The sequence below is a fragment of the Triticum aestivum genome, chromosome 2D, assembly GCF_018294505.1.
Source record: "Triticum aestivum cultivar Chinese Spring chromosome 2D, IWGSC CS RefSeq v2.1, whole genome shotgun sequence".
In the NCBI taxonomy this organism is placed as follows: domain Eukaryota; kingdom Viridiplantae; phylum Streptophyta; class Magnoliopsida; order Poales; family Poaceae; genus Triticum; species Triticum aestivum.
In genome coordinates this window covers 467,373,049-467,397,842 of record NC_057799.1, presented here as the reverse complement: position 1 = coordinate 467,397,842, position 24,794 = coordinate 467,373,049, and positions in this window count along the sequence as shown.

Here is a 24,794-nt window from a genome sequence, read left to right as displayed (position 1 = left end):
GAATTCTAACGCCGCATTATAAAGTGATCAGCCTAATCCCCCCAATTCGTAAGCATACCTTTGCCCCTGAAGTTGACCCGGCTGGACTAGTTGACAATGAAGCTGAATTTGAAGCTTTGAACAACATTGACTGGTCATCGTCAACCTTCCAGGAAAGGGAACAGGGCGAAGAAGCGGAGAGGGCTAACCCGGATGCTTCAGGCCAACATGAGAGCTAGTCTGCCGTGGCGGCTCATACTTGTAGTGTGCTGAAAAACAATATGAATTTTTGGGACTCGGGGAGTCATGTAATAGAATAGAAATAACTTTGATATGGCGGTGCCATCGTGCACGTTTTTGGCACTGAGCACTATTAAGCCGCCATATTATATTAACCCGTCTTATATTTGTCATCTGCTTTCCTGATGCTTCGACCAAGTCTTTCAACTGTCCTGCATAGAAAAATAGATCACCAGATCCCTTGACGGCTTAACCGCCAGGCGGGTCATAATAACTTGAAACATTAAGATAGAAAAAGAAAACACGAATGAGCCTGTTGTAACATATAATGTTGAAACATAGCTGTAATCGTATATCCGTAATCTTTCTAAATGTGTAGCACCGGCCTATATAACCCGGATAATGAGGGTGAAAACCCAAGCTTCGGAAACCTGTATTTCCAAAGGTATGATGATTCTTATATTTTGGCGGCTTATCAGCCAACATCAAGCCGGGTTAAATTTAACCACACTTGTATTTTTGAAACCTCAAAAAAGTCTCAAGTCAAATAAAAGCAATGTGCAAAGAAAATTTGAAACCAAATAGAACATAGAATAATCAAGGCTTCTGATTCAAATACGATCAGTAAACCGTTCCAAAGGGGTTAAGCTAGGATTCGAATACGATCATGTAGCCCCCAGTGGCTTTGGCCTTGCGCCGATCAAGAGGGTACCGACAGCTATGTTCTCTTTGGTTCAAATATGACCTATGTTTGAACAGGAAGCCCCCTAATGACCTTGAGAGTTTTTTAACTACTCTGATTCGAATACGATCAAAGTCGGTTCCCAAAAGGGGTTAAGCTATGATTCGAATACGATCAAGAAGCCCCCTAGTGAGCTCGGTAGTGTGCCAATCAAAAGGGTACCGACAGCTATGTTCTCTTTGGTTCGAATACGACCTATGTTTGAACAGGAAGCCCCCTAGTGATCATAATGTTTAACGGCTAGATTCGAATACGATCATAAGCCGGATCAGACGGGTCAAGCATGATTCGGATACGATCAGCCCCCAAGTGATCAGGTGAGATGACAATAATAATAATAATGACACATTTACCTTTGAGGAGGAAAATAGGACAGAGGTCCTGCTTTATTATTTATCATAATATATACATTGTCAAAAATATGTACATCATGAGAGCTGGTGGCTCAAGTGTAGTAAGGCCGAAGATGAGCGATATTCCACGGCCGGCGGGTCTCCTCCTCCGACTTACGTGAATCTTTGTGCTCTGGAACATCGATAAGGTAGTATGACCCGTTGTTCAAGTTCTTGCTGACCACAAAGGGCCCTTCCCAAGGCGGGGATAACTTGTGTGCATCAGTTTGATCCTGGATGAGCCAGAGCACCAAATCACCTTCCTAAAAGGTTCTGGACTTAACCCGGCGGCTGTGATAGCGGCGCAGGTCTTGTTGGTAAATCGCCGAGCGAGCTACTGCTATGTCACGCTGTTCATCCAACAAGTCAAGTGCATCCTGACGTGCTTGTTCATTGTCCGCCTCAACATAAGCCGCCACGCGGGGAGAATCATGACGGATGTCACCAGGGAGAACCGCCTCGGCTCCGTAAACCATGAAGAAGGGCGTATAACCCGTAGACCTGTTAGGAGTAGTATTGATGCTCCATATCACAGAGGGTAATTCCTCCACCCAACAACCCGGCGTCCGCTGCAAGGGAACCAAAAGCCGGGGCTTGATGCCTTTCAAGATTTCCTAATTGGCTCTCTCAGCTTGACCATTGGATTGGGGGTGAGCCACTGATGAAACATCAAGCCGAATATGCTCTCGTTGACAAAATTCTTCCATGGCGCCTTTATACAGATTAGTACCATTGTCAGTTATAATGCTGTCTGGAAAACCAAAGCGAAATATCACCTTTTTCATGAACTGAACCACCATGGCTGCATCACACTTACTAACTGGCTCTGCCTCAACCCATTTTGTGAACTTGTCAACCGCCACCAAGAGGTGGGTCTTCTTATCTTTGGACCTTTTGAAAGGCCCAACCATATCAAGCCCCCAGATTGCAAACGACCAAGTAATTGGAATCATCCTCAACTCTTGAGCTGGCACGTGAGCACGTCTTGAGAACTTCTGACAACCGTCACATTTACTGACTAAATCCTCCGCGTCAGCATGAGCCGTCAGCCAATAAAAACCATGACGAAAAGCTTTGGCCACAAGGGATTTTGAGCCGGCAGGATGGCCACAATCCCCCTCGTGAATCTCACGTAAAATTTCTTGACCTTCCTGAGGGGAAACACAACGCTGAAAAGCCCCCGTGACACGGCGATGATGCAACTCGCCATTAGCAATTGTCATTGACTTAGACCGCCGGGTTATTTGCCTGGCCAAAGTTTCATCCTCAAGCAATTCTCCGCGGGTCATGTAAGCTAAATATGGCACTGTCCAATCTGGGATGACGTGAAGAGCCGCCACCAACTGTGCTTCCGGGTCAGGAACAACCAAGTCTTCCTCTTAAGTTAACTTGACAGAAGGGTTATGCAGAATATCCAAGAAAGTATTAGGCGGCACCGGCTTAAGTTGAGAGCCCAGCCGGCTTAAGGCATCAGCCGCCTCGTTCTTTCTGCGGTCAATGTGGTCCACTTGGTAACCCTTGAAATGCCCAGCAATGGCATCAACTTCACGGCGATAAGCCGCCATGAGGGGATCCTTGGAATCCCACTTGCTTGATACTTGTTGAGCCACCAAATCTAAGTCACCAAAGCACCTTACCGGCTTAAGTTCATCTGCTTAGCCATCCGAAGACCATGGAGCAAGGCCTCATACTCAGCTACATTGTTAGTACAGGGAAACATCAACCGTAGCACATTGTCTCTTCAAATCTTCAAAAGCAGCATTGGCAGCATCACTCCAGACGAAGTTATCTGTTTTCTTCATCATTTGATACAGTGGTATAGCCTTCTCGCCCAACCGGCTTAAAGCAGCAATACGACCCGCCAGACGTTGAACATCATTTATGCACGCCGGCTTAGCCAGAGAGGTGATTGCTTTGATCTTCTCCGGGTTAGCTTCAATGCCCCTGATAGAAACCAGAAAACCCAAGAGCTTGCCTGTAGGAACACCAAAGACACACTTGGTCGGGTTAAGCATCATGTTGTCGACGTGGAGATTATCAAAGGTCTCCTCAAGATCATCTATCAAAGTCTCCTTTTCTTTGGATTTCACCACAATATCATCCACATAGGCATGAACATTGCGCCCAATCTGATTATGAAGGCAATTCTGCACACACCGCTGGTAAGTCGCCTGGGCACTCTTGAGCCCAAAAGGCATAGACACATAACAGAAGGCTCCAAATGGAGTAATGAACACCGTCTTCTCCTGGTCCTTAACTGCCATTTTGCTCTGATGATAACCAGAGTAAGCATCTAAAAAACTCAAACGCTCACAACCTGCCGTAGCATCAATAATTTGATCAATACGAGGGAGAGTGAAGGGATCAGCCGGACAAGCTTTGTTTAAATCTGTATAGTCCACACACATACGCCAAGTGCCGTTCTTCTTGAGTACGAGCACCGGGTTAGCCAACCACTCTGGATGAAAGACTTCAATGATGAACCCGGCCGCCAAGAGCCGGGCTACTTCCTCACCAATGGCTTTACGCCTCTCCTCATTAAACCGCCGAAGAAACTGCTTGCCTGGCTTAAATTTTGGATCAACATTAAGAGTGTGCTCAGCGAGTTCTCTCGGTACACCCGGCATGTTAGAAGGTTTCCATGCAAAAATGTCCCGGTTCTCACGGATGAACTCGATGAGCGCGCTTTCCTATTTAGGATTCAGATTGGCACTGATGCTGAACTGCTCGGATGAATCGCCTGGAACAAAATCAACAAGCTTAGTCTCATCGGCTGACTTAAATTTCATTACCGGCTCATGCTCCGTGGTCGGTTTTTTCAAAGACGTCATATCTGCCGGGTCAACATTATCCTTGTAAAACTTCAATTCCTCTGCTGCACAAATAGATTCGGCGTAAGCAACATCACCTTCCCCGCATTCCAAAGCTATCTTTCGGCTGCCATGAACCATAATGGTCCCTTTGTGACCCGGCATCTTGAGCTGTAAGTACGCATGACACGGCCGTGCCATGAACTTGGCGTAAGCCGGCCGCCCAAACAGAGCTTGGTACGGGCTTCTGATCTTGACCACCTCAAAAGTCAACTTTCCGCCCTGGAGTTGTACTCATCTCCAAAGGCTACCTCCAGCTCGATCTTGCCAACTGGATGCGCCGACTTACCGGGCACCACACGATGGAAAACAGTATTGGACTGCTTAAGGTTTTTATCAGTTAACCCCATGCGGCGGAAAGTCTCATAATAGAGGATGTTGATGCTGCAACCTCCATCCATGAGCACTTTAGTGAACTTATACCCACCAACCTGAGGAGCCACCACCAAGGCCAGGTGACCCGGATTGTCAACCCGGGGAGGGTGATCTTCCCTACTCCATACAATAGGCTGCTCAGACCATCGCAATTAACGAGGAACTGCCGGCTCAACAGCGTTCACAACCCTCTTATGAAGCTTCTAGTCTCGCTTGCATAAACTGGTAGTAAACACATGATATTGTCCACTATTGAGCTGCTTTGGATGGGTCTGGTATCCCCCCTGTCGTGGAATTGTCACGGCAGATGTTCTAGCGAAAGGACTTAGTAGTGGAGCCATCGCAACGGGTGAGCTTAAAGGGGTTAAACCGGACAAACGACACGAGGGTTTATACTGGTTCGGCCCCTTGCAGTGAAGGTAAAAGCCTACGATCCAGTTGTTGTGGGATTGCTATGGTCTCGATGATCAGGAAGCGGAATCGCTTTACCTAGATCTCGAGTTGTTGTCTCTTGTCCTTGAACCGCCGCCGGGTCGTGCCTTTATATACACAGGTCGACGCCCGCCGGCTTACAGAGTCCCGATGCCGGTTTATACACATACCGACTCGGTGTCTACTTTGTCATACCTTACAATACAAGTCATGTGTTACATGGCGGTATATAGCTACAGGCCCTAGTCTATCTTTGGGCCTTGGGCCTTTGAGTCTCTGTAGCAGACCGCTTTATTCCTTGTCTTCATGGGCTTCAAATATAAACAATCCATTTGGGGGATAACCCGGCTTCCTTGGCCGGTTTATACCCAGTAGTAATATCCCCAACATTAGGCCCCAGATTGATTTGAACTGGTTCATGTCAATCTCCAAACCTTGAGAAAATTTCTTCCTCAACATCTTCGCATAAATCTTGTAAACCGCCATGACGCCATCATCCAGCATTTTGATAAACCGCCGTGACATCACCTGTTATTTAAAATGATATATATCTGTCCTTCATTATTGAACCTCCGAAAATCGAGGCGACAACCCTGTCACATATCCAACTGTTAGGCTCCTCGATTCTTGTGCTTGACCCTTATCCTTTCGCCTTTATAAATAGGGCCGAGGGTCCTTTCCATTTCCCCCCCTTGTCTCTTCGTCTCTTCTTCTTCCTCACGACTCCTCTGAGCCCGATCTCCGCCGCCGCCGTCGACTTTCACATCTGCATTGACCAGGGCTGCTGCATTAACCTGACCGTACCAGAACAACGCGGCGCTCCTCCGCTGCTCCACAGCCTCGGTAAGTACTCTTCCTCTTAAATATTAGATCTACATTAGGGTTCCACAGTTCGTCGGTGTTCTTCGCTGTAAATACCTTTTTCTGCCTCGGATCTTATATCCTGATCTTGAAACTGATAGTAAAAACGAGTGATGATAGTTCGGCGCTCTTTTCCAACCTCAGAAAAGCTTCCTTTTACTGCCTGAGATCCCAATCAACAAACGTGTTCTTCCACTGCCACCATTTTAGGTTAAATTTATTTCCTCTTTTTAGGACTGTGGCAGATCCAAATTTATACCACCGATCTGTGAAATCTGTTTGCGCCATACTTAGAATTTTTTGTAGATCTGTAGCCTCTATACCACTGTGGGCGGTTTATCCTTTAAACTTTGATAACTCATCATATACCATTAGCCCTCTGTTAAACCGCCAACCTGCTTTAAATATCGAAATCCGGTTTAATACACGCAATTGTTGCAAATGTCATCGTCTTCCATCATTGCACCGGTTTGTAAATTGTAAACATGAACTTTGAACTGGATATTAATCCTTTTTCCAGCTTATCACCAAAATGGCCAAACAATTCTGTTCTTGCAATTGGGTTCCTTCCCGGGTTACGAAAGCGCAGCTGGCTGGTTGTGTTGCAACGTGCGCTTTAGCAAATAAGGACACCATTCATTAGCGAGTCCCCGGTCCAGAATTTCCTCCTGAACCCCAAGACGGAGAAGTTGTTGTATTTACTAATCACCTGAGCCGAGGCTTCACTCCTCCCGGATCAAAATTTTTCCGTGACGTGCTCGCCAACTTTCAAATCCACCCTCAAGATATCGGTCCAAACTCCATATCCAATATTTGTGACTGGCAAGTATTCTGTGAAGTGTACCTGCAAGAGGAACCTACTGTTGATCTGTTCCGGGACTTCTTTTATCTAAACCGCCGTACTGATTTTACGGACGGCCCCAATACTGAACTAGGTGGGGCTTCGATTCAGAAGAGGAGAGATGTTGATTTCCCTCATGCCAAGCTTCACAATCATCCTAAGGACTAGAATCAGACTTGGTTCTACTGCCGCAATACAGCCCCGGTCAATGAAAATCCTTTGCCGAGTTATCGCCTACACCGGCTCACCAAAACTCATCCCTTTCCTCAACGGCTGACCGCCCAGGAGCGAGCAAGATACGCCCCTCAACTGGCAAAACTTAGGGCCTATGTTGCCAATCGGCTGACAGGCGTGGATTTCGTTCAATGCTGGGTTACGTGGAGTGTTTTGCCTTTAAGCCGGCGATCCGGTTTAATGTGTGAATACACAGGGGATTTGAAAGACCCTCAACGCCATATTGATATTCAGCTGACTAATGATGAAGTCACAGAAGCTGTTAAGAAGATGCTGGATGAGCCAATAGACGTCTGCAGCAAAACCGGGCTCAGTCCTTTTTATGCTAAGAACAAACCTCCAAAGGTAAAATTTACCGCATTGCTGTCTTAATCTGTACTTTGTTTAGAGATTCCTTGGTAACTTACTATCTGTCTATGCAGGCCGATGACCCATTCTGGAAAAGGAAATCCCAGGATAAACCGGCGAGAACTCATCGGCTCAAGACCAAGGCTCCAAAGAAACCTTCAAAAAAGAGAAACATTGAAACGTCTGAGCCACCTATTGATGATGATCAGGATAATCCGGATTCAGAGGTAGAACTTGACTCTCTCGGTTCATTTTTTATACACCTTATTGACAATGATCATTATCAGGATGAAGCGGAAGCTAGCCATGCTGACGAGGTAATTATTCTTTCTTCTGATTCAAATCCTGAGCCAGTGACAAGAATCCGTCGAGCCATCCGGAAAGTAAAATTTTCATGTCCTCTTTCTTATCTGGATCCACACTTTATTTTGAAGACATAGCAGCACGAAGCTCGCCGAACAACCCGGCATAGCGGCCAAGTGGTAACCTCCTCCGGTTTACCAAATTCTCCGGTCCGCAAACGTTGCCAAGAGGTTACTCATACTCCTGACCCCCTTTATCCCAAGGCGTGTTACTTCCGATATCCTCTTAATCCGTCTGACTCAAATTATCAGGGAACTTCCCATTCATCATCCGGCGAGTCGTCAGCTACACAACTTCCTCCCCTCAAGACTGTCCCTGGGTAAGCATGACATACTTTAATCTTTTTGGTCTTGTATTATCTTATCATACTGATTTTCATGTCTGCTCTTTTCAGTGCCAAAGCTAGACCAAGCAAAAAGGCTAAATTGAATAAGCCAACCGATCATGATCCGGCCACTGAACCGGAGAAAACCCCAGAAGCTATTGGTCCGGAGGCTAACACTGTCATTGATGATCCGGAACCTCAAGCAACCGACACGCTTGTTGAACCGGTAGAAACCAATCCAACAAACCAGTCAGCTGATCCACCAAGTCCAACTGTTGATCCGCCGAGCCCGGCTAAAGCATCTGATAAACCTCCAAGCCCTGCCAAAACTACAGACGACGACGTTGTCGTAACTGGCCTTAGTTTCAGCTCCCCTGGTTGTCCTGTCGCTTTATCAAAGCATAATGCCAAAGAAGAAATTTTTGCCATGGATAAGGGCAAATGGAAGCCTGAATTATCCAGCTATACCAACCTCAGCGCCCAAGAACTTCATTCTGGTTTTTTAAACCGCCTGTATACAAGCCGCGACTTTGAAGCCAGTTTAGTAGGCCCGATGAAGGAACGGTATGAGGTAAATGTCACTTTCCCTTTACATAAATATTCTAATATTCCTTTTGTTAGAGCTGGTCTAAAGTATCAACTCCAGTAGCCCCCAAGGGCCGGTTCATAACATTGGTTTGAACCGGGTCTTGAATTAATGTTTGCATTTTGCTGGTGTAGTTCCCATGAACCGGCTTATATCTTTTTACAATGAACAGGTACATCCTATTAATCTCACCACTTATAATGATGACAATCCATCTGAATCTAAACAAATACGCATTAGCCCCCAAGTGTCAAGTAGATAACTTGTTATGTGCTTGAGACTTTTAAATTAGTAGCTGATAAGAAGCAATCCGCATTAACCCCCAAGTGTCAAGTAGATAACTTGTTATGTGCTTGGGACTACAATGTTGTAATGCTAACTCATTACCTGTATTTTGCAGGCTGAGTTGTCCAAAAAAGACTCCCAAATCACTGATCTCTAAGGAAACATCAAGTCCCAGCAAGATGAAAGTTGCAAAGTTAAGAGCGAGCGGACCACCGCTTTAACAACCATGGAGCAGCTAAAGGAATTCTTCAAAAGCGAACGGGCAGATTGGGAAACTGAAAAAGCCACCTTGTTAAAGCGGGCAGAAGATGCGGAAAATGCCCTTAAACCGGTCACAGAAGAGCTTAGCAGCCTGAAGCGGCAGATCGATGCCATGACCTCTGCCATCTTTGGTAACAATCTCTTCAACATTATGTAACAACGCCAGTTATGAAAACTTCCGGTTTAATAATAATTTGATCCTCTTGCAGGTAGCCGTGTTATTCATCTTGGCACAGATATGCGCAAAAAGTTGAAAGCCGTCTATACTTTGGTAGAACAGCTATATACCGGCGCTCAACGAGCCATCTGCATCGCTTCCAATAACCATCCGCCCCCGTTGCTCACCAAGGAAACACTGCAAAAATTATCTATGCTGCCTGCCCGGATTGTGGAATTGAAGAAATCCGCTGCTAGGTCCGGTGCCCTTACTGCACTGACTCGCGCCAAGGCCTGGATATCTGACCTTGATCCAGAAGACATTGGTAATGGCTACCCAAGCCAGAAAGAGGACGGTTCAGAATTCAACAATGACGATCTCCGTGCCATCACAAGAGAGATGCGACCACTGGCAAGTAAATTGGCTGAAGACACTAACTTGTCAGTTTACCAGAATGTGTATGACACCAGCGACAAACGGATAAGTGCTCCAACTTATGACGTGGAAAATCTGATCCCGCCGATTCGTAAGCACACTTACGCTCCTGATGTTGAACGATCTGCTCTTATACATGACGAAGCTGTCTTTCAAGCCTTAACAGGAATTGATTGGACAACTATTGACTTCCAGCCACTGGGTGGAGAGAAGGAGGATGAACCGGCGCAAGAAGATCCGCAACCTTCACATCAACCTGAGGCAGAATCATAATCCGGAAGCCGGTTTAACTTGTTCCTATTGTCATCTTAGTGAAAAACAATCATTCTTTTGGGCAGTCAAAACACCTTGTAATAGGCTGGCTTGAACACCTGATCTGATATGCCATCGTGCATAATTATTGTGCACAATATCGTTAATCCGTCATGCTATATTTGCTTATGACCCTTATCAGTTTTATACAGCCCTGTTTCTGCATAAAACAAACTGAAGAACTGTCCTGGCGGTTTATCGCTGGACGGGTCATAATGCCCAATATATAGCCAAGGTTTATAACTATAGCTGTCGTGGAATAGTCACGGCAGATGCCCTTGTGAAAGGACTTAATGGTGGAGCCATCGCAACTAGGAAGCTTAAAGGGGTTAAAACGGGACAAAGGACACGAGGGTTATACTGGTTCGGCCCCTTACGGTGAAGGTAAAAGCCTACTCCAGTTGAGGTGGAATTACTAGGGTTTCGATGACCAGGGAGCGAATCCGCTATGCCTGGCTACCGATTTGATGTTACTTGTCCTGAACCGCCGCTGGGTCGTCCCTTTATATAGAGAGGTTGATGCCCAGCGGCTCTCAGAGTCCCGGCCGGCTCATAAACAGTGTCCGGCTCGGACTCTTAACTATTCTTGCCTTATAATACAAGTCATGCCATAACGGCGGTTTATCACTACGGGCCTCAAGTCACCTATGGGCCTTAAGCCCTTACTGAACCGCCATCTTCAACCTCTCCTTGGGCTTCTGAATGATGAGTCATCGCAACGTAACCCGGCCCATCCTTGGCGGGTTACACCAGTAGCTATATCCCCAACATTAGGCCCCAGATTGATTTGAACCGGTTCATGTCAGTCTTCAATACCTTAAGAAAAAATCCTCTGACTTCTGTTTGCGCCAAGGTTATAACCCGCCATGACGTCATCTCCTGGATTCTTGGTAACCCGCCGTGACGTCATCTGCCATTAATGCACGTTCTGCCCAACGTATCTCAACGGATCCTTATCTTAATAACCGTCCCGAAAACCGAGGCGCCTCTATAGATGGATAATCATGCTTTTGGCCTCCTCGTTTCTCGCGCCCACTTATCAGCCTTCCCTTATAAATAGGCCCGACCGGGTCCTTTCTCATTCTTCCCTTTCCATCGTCTTCCTCCTCTCGACGCCTCAGAACCCGAGCTCCGCCGCCGCCGCCGCGCATCTCGTCTTCCTCAGCCTCGGCCGCTGCATCAACCTGAGCTAGTCTAGAGAACGGCGGCGACTCTCCGCAGTGAATCTGCAACTGTAAGTCTTCCTCTTCTCTTTTAGACGTCAGATCCGCATTAGGGTTCCGTGTTTCTTCCGTGTTCTTCGTAGTTCATCTCGGTTTCTTCATAGTTCTTCCACCGCGGTCTCTTTTGATCCGAAAAGCAGTACAGAACTCCTGCGGTAGTTGTTTCGCGTCCTTTTTCAATACTAGCAGATCCCTTTCACTTGCAAAAAGACCTCATTGGAGCATATGAACTCATCTGCACCAGTTTTTAGTTCTAGAAAATTTTCTTTTCTGCACGACCGTTTGATCCAAAATAATAGCTCCAGTCTATGAAACTTGTTTGTGCAACACTTAGGCAAAAACTGCATCTGTTAGCCATGACGGCTCTTATCGCCGGCTTATAAAGGCAATGCTCAATGAATAGTCCGGGTTACTCATAGTGGATTTGAATAATTTAATTGTTTATGATGCCCATGGCGGTTTAAACAATCTGACACAATTAGCCATATATCATTAGGCCCCTTCGTAAGCCGCCACCTTGAATATGAATTGAAATATTTTCGCCGGCTTAAAGTTGAACCGGAAACTTTATTTTGTCATAGGCTTCCATCCTTCACAATGCCGCCCAAGGCTCCCAAAGCACCCATCACATGCAACTGGGTTAGATCCAACGTCACCGATAGCATCTTAGTTGATTTTGTAAAGACTGGTTATCTGCCGAAGAAAGAGGTCATGTCCTATCGTGCTCCTGATCCGTCAGAAGAAAAACCTCATCCCAAGGACGGGGAAGTTGTCATCTTTACTGATCACATGAGCCGGGGCTTTGCTCCACCCGGCTCAAAAAATTTCAGAGATGTCCTGCACTTTTTTGACCCGCGACCTGAAGACATCGGACCCAATTCCATGTCAAAAAGCTGCAATTTCCAAGTGTTCTGTGAGGTGTACCTTGGAGAAGAACCCAGCTTATTACTCTTTAGAGAGTTATTTTATCTGAACCGCCAAAACGAATGTGCCAATGGGCCCAGCTTGGAACTCGGCGGAGTCTCAATCCAACGACGAAGAGATTATCTCTTCCCTTATGTTGAGCCGCCAAGTCACCCTAAAGATTGGAACCAGACATGGTTCTACTGTCAAGACACTTCTCCGGCTGATGAGAACCCTCCGCCCGGCTTTCGCGCCCTGCGACTGGAGTAAAATCACCCCTTGCCAGATAAATTATCTCCAGCTGAACGTCAACCACTTGCTCCCACCATCAACAAGATCAGAGCTCTTCTGGGGAACGGCCTAAATGGCATTGATCTGGTCCGGGTTTGGATTGCCTGGCGGGTTATCCCCTTAAGCCGCCGCCCCAGCTTGATGTGCGATTACACTGGCCTGAACAATGATCCTCTACGGCACAGTCCCGACGACTTACCCGAAGACGTTGTTGATGACATGACCATGTCTCTTCTGAACGAAAGCCGGGCCGATTGCGGGAAAGTGGGCTTAAGCCCGTTCTGCAAAGCTAACCCAGCTCCAGCAGTAAGCCATTAACTTGAGCATTTTACATCCCACCTTGATAATGTTGTCTTTACTCAAAAACCTTTGTTGCAATTTGCAGGATGATGATAAATTTTGGAAGGTCAAGTATGACCATGAGGCTGCAAAGAGAGCCAGAAAAGCTAAGAAAGCCGCCAGGAAAGCCGCTCCCCGTAAGAAGGGAAGCAAGCCTAGCGCCTCGGATATGTTTCATCTGGACGATACCTCCGAGTCAGAGGTAGCTCTTGATTCTTTAGGTTCCTTTCTTAACCATCTTATTGACACTTATTATCAGCAGGAGGATACAGGAGTGAGTACTGCAGTGATTGAAGAGGTAACCATAATTTCCTCCGACTCCGAGCCTTTGCCGAGACAGAAAGTCCGAAGAGTAACCCGGAAAGTAAGATTTTCACATCCTTTAGCTTATCAAGATCCTCAATTTCTTTTGAAGCGACAGATTCACGAAAGTCGGAGGCAGACCCGGACCAGCAAAGATGCAGACCTCTCCTCCGGCTTACCTGATGCAACAAGAAAACGCTGGACTGAGGTTACCTCCGATTTACATTCTTTGTATCCTTTAGCGGGTTTCACTCGTCAATCACTCAATTCTCTGACTCAAACTATCAGGAGACTTCACCTTCTTCCGGCGACTCAATGCAATCTAACATGCTGGCTTTCAAAACCGCCCCAGGGTAATGATAATCTGTTTACCTTCTGTTTATCTTGTGTTTATCTTACTCATGTTTTTGTACTAACCCTTTGATTCCCAGTGTGCAAGTGAAGCCCAGTAAGAAGGCAACGAGAAGTAAGCCAGCCGACGAGCCGATCTTGGCTGAATCAGAGCTCAGAGCGGCTGCTGCCGATACTTCCGTTCCTGAGCCGCCGCCTGAACCAGCTCATGACGCTCCAACTTCCACCACTGATCCATGTGTCGAACAAACTATGGAAAGCTCTGAAAACTCGGAGATCCCCAGCTCGGCCATGATGGATGACCCGGAGGTTGAAATCACCCGGACGGACTTTGTTGAACCGGGGAGACCTACCGCGCTGGCCAAATGTTCTGCCAAAGAAGAACTTCTGGAACGCCGGAAAGCCAAACTGAACGTTACTAATTATGCTCATCTGAGTATTGGAGACATCATCACTGGCTATCTGAATCAAGTGCACAACAGCCGTGACTTGGAAATTGGCATGGTGAAGCAGATTCACCAAAAATCTGAGGTATAATTCTCATTGCTTATTCCTTAGTTATCTTAACTCTACCAGCCCCCAAGTCTACTGCTTATGATCAAATATGTTGTAGACTTAACACCAGCTTAGTAATTACTGCAAGAAAACCGGCTTATCAGGTAGCGCCCAAGGTCTGGCTTAGATAGCAGATTTGATCCAGCCCTCACCGTGTTTTAACCAAGTATTTGAACAACAATATGCATTAGCCCCCAAGTGCCAAGTCCCTTTGCCTGCAAAGTGCTTGGGACTTACTTTCATAAACCGCCACTGTAAATAGAGCTCTTCAGCATACATTAGCCCCCAAGTGCCAAGTGTCTTTGCTTGCAAAGTGCTTGGGACTTAATATTGCATTATGATCACCCTAACTGTGACCCGGAATTTATACAGGCCGCCATTAATCAATTTGAGTCGGAGATCTCTGAACTGAAGACTCGATTGAAAACTCAAGAGAATGAGACCCAAAAGGCAAATTCCAAGTTTGAATTCAGTGTATCTGCTCAAGAGAAACTGAAAAAGAAGTTTGAAGCAGAAAGAAAGGCCTGGGCCGATGAAAAGGCCGCTTTGCTCAACCGGGCTGAACAAGCGGAGGCTACTCTTGCAGAAACAACCGCCGAATTATCCTGCTTAAAATGCCATGTATCTCAGATGGTCTCAGCAATCCTTGGTAAGTTACTCTGCAAGTGTTAGCTATTTTAAATCTTTTTCAACAAGTATGTCAATTGTCATTAGCTCACCTGACTTTGCAATGCAGGCCCCAGGAGTTCCAATCTCAACGAGAGCATGCTGACAAAGCTGAAGGCCGTTTATACCCTGGTGGAACAACTCTACACCAGGTCACAACGTGCTTTAGCTGTCGTGGCTCTGTCAAATGAAGTTCCCACTCATCTGGCGGACGTGCTAAGGAGGCTTGCCGTGCTACCTCAACGATTCCAAGAACTGAGACGAGCTTCTGCAAGAGCCGGAGCCATAGCTGCATTAAGCCGGGCCAAGGCGTGGCTACCGGAGCTAGACCCGGCCGACATCGCCCTTGGGTATCCCAGCTTCAAGGAGGACGGCACTCCATTTGATCAGAGGGACTTCGCCGCTTGCGTGAAGGACATACGCCCTGTGGCCACTCTGATTGGCAACGATATAGATCTCATCAAGTATCAACCGGGTTATGATGCCGAGAATCAGAGAATTCCAACCCCGCGTTATGAAGCAGTCAGCCTGATCCCTCCAACTCGTAAGCATACCTTCGTCCCTGAAGTTGACCCGGCCGAGTTAATTGATGATGAAGCTGATTTTGAAGCCTTGAGTGGCATTGACTGGAAATCATCAACCTTCCAGGACAGGGAAACAGCCGGAGGAGCGGAAAGGGATGAACCGGAAGCTTCAGCCCAACAACACCTTTGATCCCTCAGGCGGCTCATGGTTATGTCATGATAAAAAACAATGCCTCACTTTTTGGACTCGGGGAGTCATGTAATAGAGTAGGAAAATACTTAATTTTATCGTGCCATTGCGCATTTGTGTGGCGCTCAACACTTCTTAAGCCGCCATCTTATATTCACCCGTATTATACTGATTCTCTGCTTTCCTTGCTTTAATTGTCCTGCATATAGAACAAATCACAAGTATCTTGGCGGCTTACCGCCTGGAGGGTCATATATTTTACATATAACCCGGAGTAAGTAACAATCATAAAAACCGGTTCGCAATCATATCTTTGAGACATAATCATAACAGCATACCTGTGATCTTTCAATTATGCGGCCGGTTTATGCGATCCGAACAATGAGGTTGAGAACCCAACCCCGGTTTACCAGCACATATGATATTTATTATGCGCTATCAACGTTATTGATCAAGGTTAAGCCGGTGGAATAAACACCACCCGTGAACACTTTAGATATGATCAAAAAGAACGTCAAGTAAAATCCAAAAAATTGTTTGCAAGAAGAAATTTCAAAAAACCTTACGGCCTCTGGTTCGAATACGACCAGAAAACCGTCCCAAAGGGGTTAAGCTAAGATTCGAATACGATCATATAGCCCCCAGTGGCTTTGGCGTTGCCGATCAAGAGGGTACCGACAGCTATGTTCTCTTTGGTTCGAATACGACCTATGTTTGAACAGGAAGCCCCCAAATGACCTTGAGAGTTGTTTAACGACACTGATTCGAATACGATCCACGTCAGTTCCCAAAGGGGGTTGAGCTATGATTCAAATATGATCAAGAAACTCCCAGTGAGCTCGGCAGTGTGCCAATCAAAAGGGTATCGACAACTATGTTCTCTTTGGTTCGGATACGACCTATGTTTGAACAGGAAGCCCCCTAGTGATCATAATTTTTAGCGGCTAGATTCGAATACGATCGTAAGCCGGATCAGCCCCCAAGTGACCATGTGAGATCATAATCGAAATAGCAATGACATATTTACCTTTGAGGGGAAAAAAGGACAGAGGTCCTGCTTTATTATTTATCATAATATATACATTGTCATGGAAGTATGTACATTATGAGAGCCGGTGGCTCAAGTGTAATAAGGCCGAAGGTGAGCTATATTCCACGGCCGGCGGGTCTCCTCCTCCAACTTACGTGAATCTTTGTGCTCTCGAACATCGATGAGGTAGTATGACCCGTTGTGCAAGTTCTTGCTGACCACAAAGGGCCCTTCCCAAGGTGGGGATAACTTGTGTGCATCTGTTTGATCTTGGATGAGCCGGAGCACCAAGTCACCTTCCTGAAAGGTTCTGGACTTAACCCGGCGGCTGTGATAGCGGCGCAGGTCTTGTTGGTAAATCGCCGAGCGAGCTGCTGCTATATCACGCTGTTCATCCAACAAGTCAAGAGCATCCTGATGCGCTTGTTTATTGTCCGTCTCAACATAAGCCGCCACACGAGGCGAGTCATGACGGATGTCGCTAGGGAGAACCACCTCGGCTCCGTAAACCATGAAGAAAGGCGTATAACCCGTAGATCTATTATGAGTAGTATTGATGCTCAATATCATAGAGGGTAACTCCTCCACCCAACAACCCGGCGTCCGCTGCAAAGGGACCAAAAGCCGGGGCTTGATGCCTTTCAAGATTTCCTGATTGGCTCTCTCAGCTTGACCATTGGACTGTGGGTGAGCCACTGATGACACATCAAGTCGAATATGCTCTCGTTGACAAAATTCTTCCATGGCGCCTTTAGACAGATTGGTACCATTGTCAGTTATAATGCTGTGTGGAAAACCAAAGCGAAATATCACCTTTTTCATGAACTGAACCGCCGTGGCCGCATCACACTTACTAACTAGCTCTGCCTCAACCCACTTTGTGAACTTGTCAACCGCCACCAAGAGGTGGGTCTTCTTATCCTTGGACCTTTTGAAAGGTCCAACCATATCAAGCCCCCAGACTGCAAACGGCCAAGTGATTGGAATCATCCTCAACTCTTGAGCTGGCACGTCAGCACGTCTTGAGAACTTCTGACAACCGTCACATTTACTGACCAAGTCCTCTGCATCAGCATGAGCCGTCAGCCAATAAAAACCGTGATGAAAAGCTTTGGCCACAAGGGATTTTGAGCCGGCATGATGGCCACAATCCGCCTCGTGAATCTCTCATAAAATTTCTTGCCCTTCCTCAGGGGAAACACAACGCTGAAAAGCCCCAGTGACACTGCGATGATGCAACTCGCCATTGGCAATTATCATTGACTTAGACCGCCGGGTTATTTTTCTGGCCAAAATTTCATCCTCAGGCAATTCTCCCCGGGTCATGTAAGCCAAGTATGGCACTGTCCAATCTGGGATAACATGAAGAGCCGCCACGAACTGTGCTTCAGGGTCTGGAACAGCCAACTCTTCCTCTGCAGGTAACTTGACAGAAGTGTTATGCAGAATATCCAACAAAGTATTAGGCAGCACCGGCTTTCGCTGAGAGCCCAGCCGGCTTAAGGCATCAGCCGCCTCGTTCTTTCTGCGGTCAATGTGCTCTACATGGTAACCCTGAAAATGTCCGGCAATGGCATCAACTTCACGGCGATAAGCCACCATGAGGGGGTCCTTGGAATCCCACTTGCCTGGTACTTGTTGGGCCACCAAATCTGAGTCGCCAAAGCACCTTACCCGGCTTAAGCTCATCTCCTTAGCCATCCGAAGACCATGGAGCAAGGCCTCGTACTCAGCTGCATTGTTAGTACAGGGAAACATCAACCGTAGTACATAACAAAATTTGTCACCTTGAGGGGAAGCTAACACGACTCCAGCCCCCGAGCCCTCCAATTGCCTGGACCCGTCGAAGTGAATAGTCCAGTATGTATTATCCGGTTTCTCTTTAGGCATCTGCAGCTCTGTCCAATCGTTGATGAAATCTACCAATGCTTGTGATTTGATAGCCGTGCGTGGCACATACTTTAGACCATGAGGCCCAAGTTCGATGGCCCACTTAGCGACTCTTCCTGTGGCTTCTCTGTTTTGGATGATATCTCCTAAAGGAGCAGAACTAACCACAGTGATAGTCTGGCCCTGGAAATATTGCTTAAGCTTCTGGCTTGCCATGAACACCCCATAAACAAGCTTCTACCAATGTGGATACCGTTGCTTGGACTCAATGAGTACTTCGCTGACGTAGTAAACCGGCCGCTAAACCGGATGTTCCTTACCCGCCTCCTTGCGCTCCACCACGACGGCCACACTGACGGCTCGTGTGTTAGCGGCTACATACAACAATAAGGGCTCCTTATCGACAAGAGCAGCAAGAACTGGCAGCTCAGCTGACTGCCTTTTCAAATCCTCAAAAGCAGCATTAGCATCATCACTCCAGACAAAGCCATCTGTTTTCTTCGTCATCTGATATAGTGGTATGGCCTTTTCGCCCAACCGGCTTATAAACCGACTCAAAGCAGCGATGCGACCTGCCAGACGCTGGACGTCATTTATGCACGCTGGCTTAGCCACAGAGGTGATTGCCTTGATCTTCTCCGGGTTAGCTTCAATGCCTCTCTGAGAAACCAGAAAACCGAAGAGCTTGCCTGCAGGAACACCAAACACACACTTGGCCGGATTAAGCATCATCTTGTAGACCCGGAGATTACCTAAGGTTTCCCTCAGATCGTCTATCAAGGTCTCCTTCTTTCTGGATTTTACCACAATATCATCCACATAGGCATGAACGTTGCGCCCAATCTGATTATGAAGACAATTCTGTACACACCGCTGGTAAGTTTCCTGGGCGCTCTTGAGCCCAAACGGCATAGACACATAACAGAAGGCTCCAAAAGGGGTAATGAACGCCGTCTTCTCTTGGTCCTTAACTGCCATTTTGATCTGATGGTATCCAGAGTAAGCATCCAAAAAACTTAAACGCTCACAACCTGCCGTAGCATCAATAATTTGATCAATACGGGGGAGAGCAAAAGGATCAGCCGGACAAGCCTTGTTTAAATCCGTATAATCCACACACATACGCCAGGTGCCGTTCTTCTTGAGCACGAGCACCGGGTTAGCTAGCCATTCTGGATGAAAGACTTCAACGATGAACCCGGCCGCCAAGAGCCGGGCTACTTCCTCACCAATGGCTTTCCGCCTCTCCTCATTAAACCGCCGGAGAAATTGCTTGATTGGCTTAAATTTCGGATCAATATTAAGTGTGTGCTCAGCGAGTTCTCTCGGTACACCCGGCATGTCGGAAGGTTTCCATGCAAAGATGTCCCGGTTCTCACGGATGAACTCGATGAGCGCGCTTTCCTATTTAGGATCTAGATTGGCACTGATGCTGAACTGCTTAGATGAGTCGCCTGGCACAAAGTCAATAAGCTTAGTCTCATCGGCCGACTTAAATTTCATTACCGGCTCATGCTCCGTGGTCGGCTTTTTCAAAGACGTCATATCTACCGGGTCAACATTATCCTTGTAACACTTTAATTCCTCTGTCGCACAAACAGATTCAGCGTAAGCAGCGTCACCTTCCTCGCACTCCAAGGCTATCTTTCGGCTGCCATGAACCGTAATGGTCCCATTGTGACCCGGCATCTTGAGCTACAAATATACGTAACACGGCCGTGCCACGAACTTGGCGTAAGCCGGTCGCCCAAATAAAGCATGGTATGGGCTTCTTATTTTGACCACCTCAAAAGTCAGTTTTTCCGCCCTGTAGTTGTACTCATCTCCAAAGGCTCCTTCCAGCTCGATCCTACCAACTGGATATGCCGACTTACCGGGCACCACACCATGGAAAACAGTATTGGACTGGCCGAGGTTTTTATCAGTTAATCCCATACGACGGAAGGTCTCATAATAGAGGATATTGATGCTACTGCCTCCGTCCATGAGTACCTTAGTGAATTTACCCACCAACTTGAGGAGCCACCACCAAGGCCAGGTGACCTGGATTATCAACCCGGGGAGGGTGATCTTCCCTACTCCATACAATTGGCTGCTCAGACCATCGCAAGTAACGTGGAACTGCCGGCTCAACAGCGTTCACAGCCCTCTTATGAAGCTTCTGGCTCGCTTGCACAAACTGGTAGTAAACACAGGATATTGTCCACTGTTGAGCTGCTTTGGATGGGTCTGGTAACCCCCCTGCTGCTGCTGCTGATTACCCTGGCCAGATTGCTGGTTAAAACCACCGTGATTACCTTGAGAATTCTGAAAATTGGAATTGGAACCGCCGCCCGGGCCATGAAAACTGCAGCCACCTGAGCCACCGCCCTGCCCATTGTTACCGTTGAACATGTTGGAATTCTTGAAAGCTTTCATGATCGCGCAGTCTTTCCATAGATGAGTGGCCGGCTTCTCCCTAGAGCCATGCCTTGGGCAGGGCTCATTTAACAATTGCTCAAGCGTCGGGCCAGACCTGCCAGACCGGGGAGGCTGTCTCCCCTTACGTCGGTGATTGTTACCCTGCGTGTTGGTGTTGGCCACAAACTCCATACCATCATCGGCCTTACGCTTATTACCTCCCTGACTTGCCGGGTTATGCTGAGGGCCCTTGCCGTTGCCATTCTTCTTTCCCTTCCCTGTCTTTTCCTCATCAGACGCGGGATCCTTGGTACTATTAGAGTCGGCGTACTTGACCAGAGCCGCCATCAGCCTACCCATATCGTTGCAATCACGCATGAGCCGCCCAAGCTTCATCTTCAGGGGCGCAAAACGACAATTTTGCTCCAACATGAAGACCGCAGAGCCGGCATCCATCTTATCAGACGAATGTATTATTTCTTTGACCCGGCGTACCCAATGGGTTGTAGACTCGCCCTCTTGCTGCTTGCAGTTAGTCAAATCCACAATTGACATAGATTGCCTACATGTATCTTTGAAGTTTTGGAAGAACCGGGCCTTCAGCTCTGCCCATGACCCGATGGAATTAGGTGGCAGTCCCTTCAACCAAGTGTGGGCAGTCCCATCCAACATCATGGTGAAGTATTTGGCCATTGCTGCTTCGCTGACCTCCAGCAACTCCATAGCCATCTCGTAGCTTTCAATCCATGCTCCGGGCTGTAAATCAGCCGTGTAATTAGGTACCTTCCTAGGTCCTTTGAAATCGTTGGGCAGACGTTCGTTACGGAGAGCCGGCACCAGACAAGGGACACCTCCGGTCCTCGTAGCTATGCCTGCCTCGATAGAAGCCGTCGGATAAACCGGGAGGGGTTGGTAAGCTGTCTGCTGAGCCGCCTGCTCCGCCTCTTGACATGCTCTGTTTTGGTCTACCGCGTTAAAGGCTCCATTATGCGTCGGGCCGTGGCCAGCTGGCAAGTCACGGCGCCGGACGTTGCTTGAGCCGGTCGCTGAAACCATGTCTCTGCTATAACTTGGGCTCCGGCTTGCACGAGGGGTTGAATGAATCCTGTCCCGGCTATATGAATATGCCTCCTGTTGTGCCAGAGCCGTCTGAAGAAGTTCTGTGACCCTGTGGGTTTCGACCGCCGTTGGAGAGTCACCCTCGACTGGGAGAGCCGCCAGTCGCGCCGCTGCAACGATCATGTTTTCCAACGGATTAGAATAATGACCCGGCGGTATTGGCACCTATTGAGGTGGGGCAGTATTCACACGGGGAGGCCCCATCACTTGCGGCTGAACCGACGTTCCAGCCCCGAGTGCCGTGATTTCTGGCGGGTTACTGGGCCCTGCACCGGGCGTGTTGAAGAGGTTTCGAGGATCATAAACCGGAGGGAGCCAAGATTGAGCCTTCTGATGCCTCCTTCTCATGATCTCATTGGATGCGTTCTGATCCATCGTGAGCGAGAAAGATTGCGCCTGAATCAGTTGAGTCTGGGCGTCTAGAGCCGCCCGTTCTGCAGCCATCCTGATTCCTTCCGCTGCCAGATCTTCCTTGGCTCGTGCTATATCCAGCTTTAACTGTGCCACCTCCGCCTCATGTTGAGCTTGATCCACTGGGACGACCGTGGCGGTTAGCAGGGCAGTCATCTTATCCATGAGATCCATCAGCACGTGAGCCGGTGAATGCGCAGGGCCTCCTGCCCCAGCGGCGGAGTTTTGAACAGGTTGCGTGCCGGCCATGAAGATTCCAACCCGGCTTGGCGGCTCAAAAGGGTCCGGAATACTGTCGCCATCGGAACAAGCCCCGAGCCTGCCATCTTGAAGTTGATACAACGAGTCCGTCTCACCTGTGGATGATTCATCATCAGAGCAGATGGCCGTCTCATCGCTAGATCTAGATCCTTCAGAAAGTCCTCCGTGGATGCATCCCACGAAAGCACGTTCCAAGGCGGGCAGAGTCCGGGCGGGTCTCGCACGCTGAGCCATCTCGATGAGGCCGGTGCCGATGTCCGGCTCAGGGCCTGGCTCGCCGATCTTGCCAATGAAAACGTGGATTCCGCCGAAGGGGACCCGGTACCCATACTCGATTGAGCCGGCGTCGGGGCCCCAGCCTGCGTCGTTGATGTAGAGCTTGCCGCGATGACTCTTGGTCATCCGGCCCACATCGTATCCCATGAGCCCTTCGAAGCTGCCCTTCAAGAACTCAAATCCACCGTGCGCTGGCCCCACGGTGGGCACCAACTGTCGTGGAATAGTCACGGCAGATGCCCTTTTGAAAGGACTTAATCATGGAGCCATCGCAACTAGGAAGCTTAAAGTGGTTAAAACGGGACAAAGGACACGAGGGTTATACTAGTTCGGCCCCTTACGGTGAAGGTAAAAGCCTACTCCAGTTGAGGTGGAATTACTAGGGTTTTGATGACCAGGGAGCAAATCCGCTATGCCTGGCTACCGATTTGATGTTACTTGTCCTAAACCACCATTGGTTCGTCCCTTTATACAGAGAGGTTAACGCCCAGCGGCTCTCAGAGTCCTGGCCGGCTCATAAACAGTGTCCGGCTCGGACTCTTAACTATTCTTGCCTTATAATACAAGTCATGCCATAATGGTGGTTTATCACTACGGGCCTCAAGTCACCTATGGGCCTTAAGCCCTTACTGAACCGCCATCTTCAGCCTGTCCTTGGGCTTCTGAATGATGAGTCGTCGCAACGTAACCCGGCCCATCCTGGGCGGGTTACACCAGTAGCTTTAAATAATGAAATATGAAACATATCATACCTGTGATATTGAATCACCTTGTTGGTTTTACCAACATTGTTGTAATAAGGGTGATGACCCAAATATTGAGTATTGACAACTCAAATCATGTTATGCTGATATACAATAAATCATGCCGGGTTATGATAAACACCGGATGATCATCCTGGCAACTTATAGTTAACTCCAGGCCGGGTTAAATGAACACCGGTTTATATTGATGACTTATAGTCAGGCCGGTGCCATTGGACACCGGTTTAGCTCAAAACTTTTAACAAGGGAGAAAAAGCTGACAAATAAAAACCAAAGAAAAACCTGTAGTCGAGGCTTTTCAAGGGCTGCAAGGCCCAAATGCGAGGCTTTTCATGGGCTGCCAGGCCACTGAGTTAAACCGTTTTACAAAGCCTTTTAAGATGGTCCTCAATCCTTAACCAATCGCCGGTCTGTCATTGACAAGTTCAGGGTCATATTTGATTGACTTGTCAAGTTGGCGGGTCATACCAGGTTTACCTGGGCGGAGTGACTTACTTAATGAAGGCAGGTTAACCCGGGGTTTTAGGTGTATACACCAGGCTTCCAAGCCATGGCTTGATAGCCTATTGCAAGTGTAGATTTCTTTGTTCATTGTGATAACAAAGAATCCCCAAGCAACATTTTGAGCTGTGCTCAACGGGTGCCTATGTTTGAGTTGTTCTTTACAACACTCTTTGGCCCCTAAGTAATGGCTTTGCGCCAGCCAAGAGGTGTGACCATGGTTCAAATATGACCAAGCCCCCAAGTGACTTACTTTCGTGGCTTTGAGCCAGCCAAGAGGTGTGACCATGGTTCAAATACGACCAGGCCCCCAAATGACTTTTCTTTTGTGGCTTTGAGCCAGCGAAGAGGTGTAGCTATGGTTCGAATACGACCAAGCCCCCGAGTGACTTATATTGATAGACAGCTGTAAAAGCCGAATCAAGGGGTAAACCGGATGTCGCTTTACCAACAGAAACCTCCGTGTAACCACTCATGATATGGGAAAATAACAGATACCCCGCTTTAGCTGGGGCTCCGGTTTATTATACTGATCATAATATATACATCGTCAAAATATGTACATGATAGGAGCATATGGCTCAGGTGTAGTAAGGCCGTAGATGAGCTATGTTTCACGGACGGATCGTCTCCTCCTCTGACTTGTGTGAGTCTTTATGCTCTCGAACATCAATGAGGTAATATGATCCGTTGCTCAGATTCTTGCTGACCACAAAGGGCCCTTCCCAAGGTGGGGATAACTTGTGCATATCGGTCTGA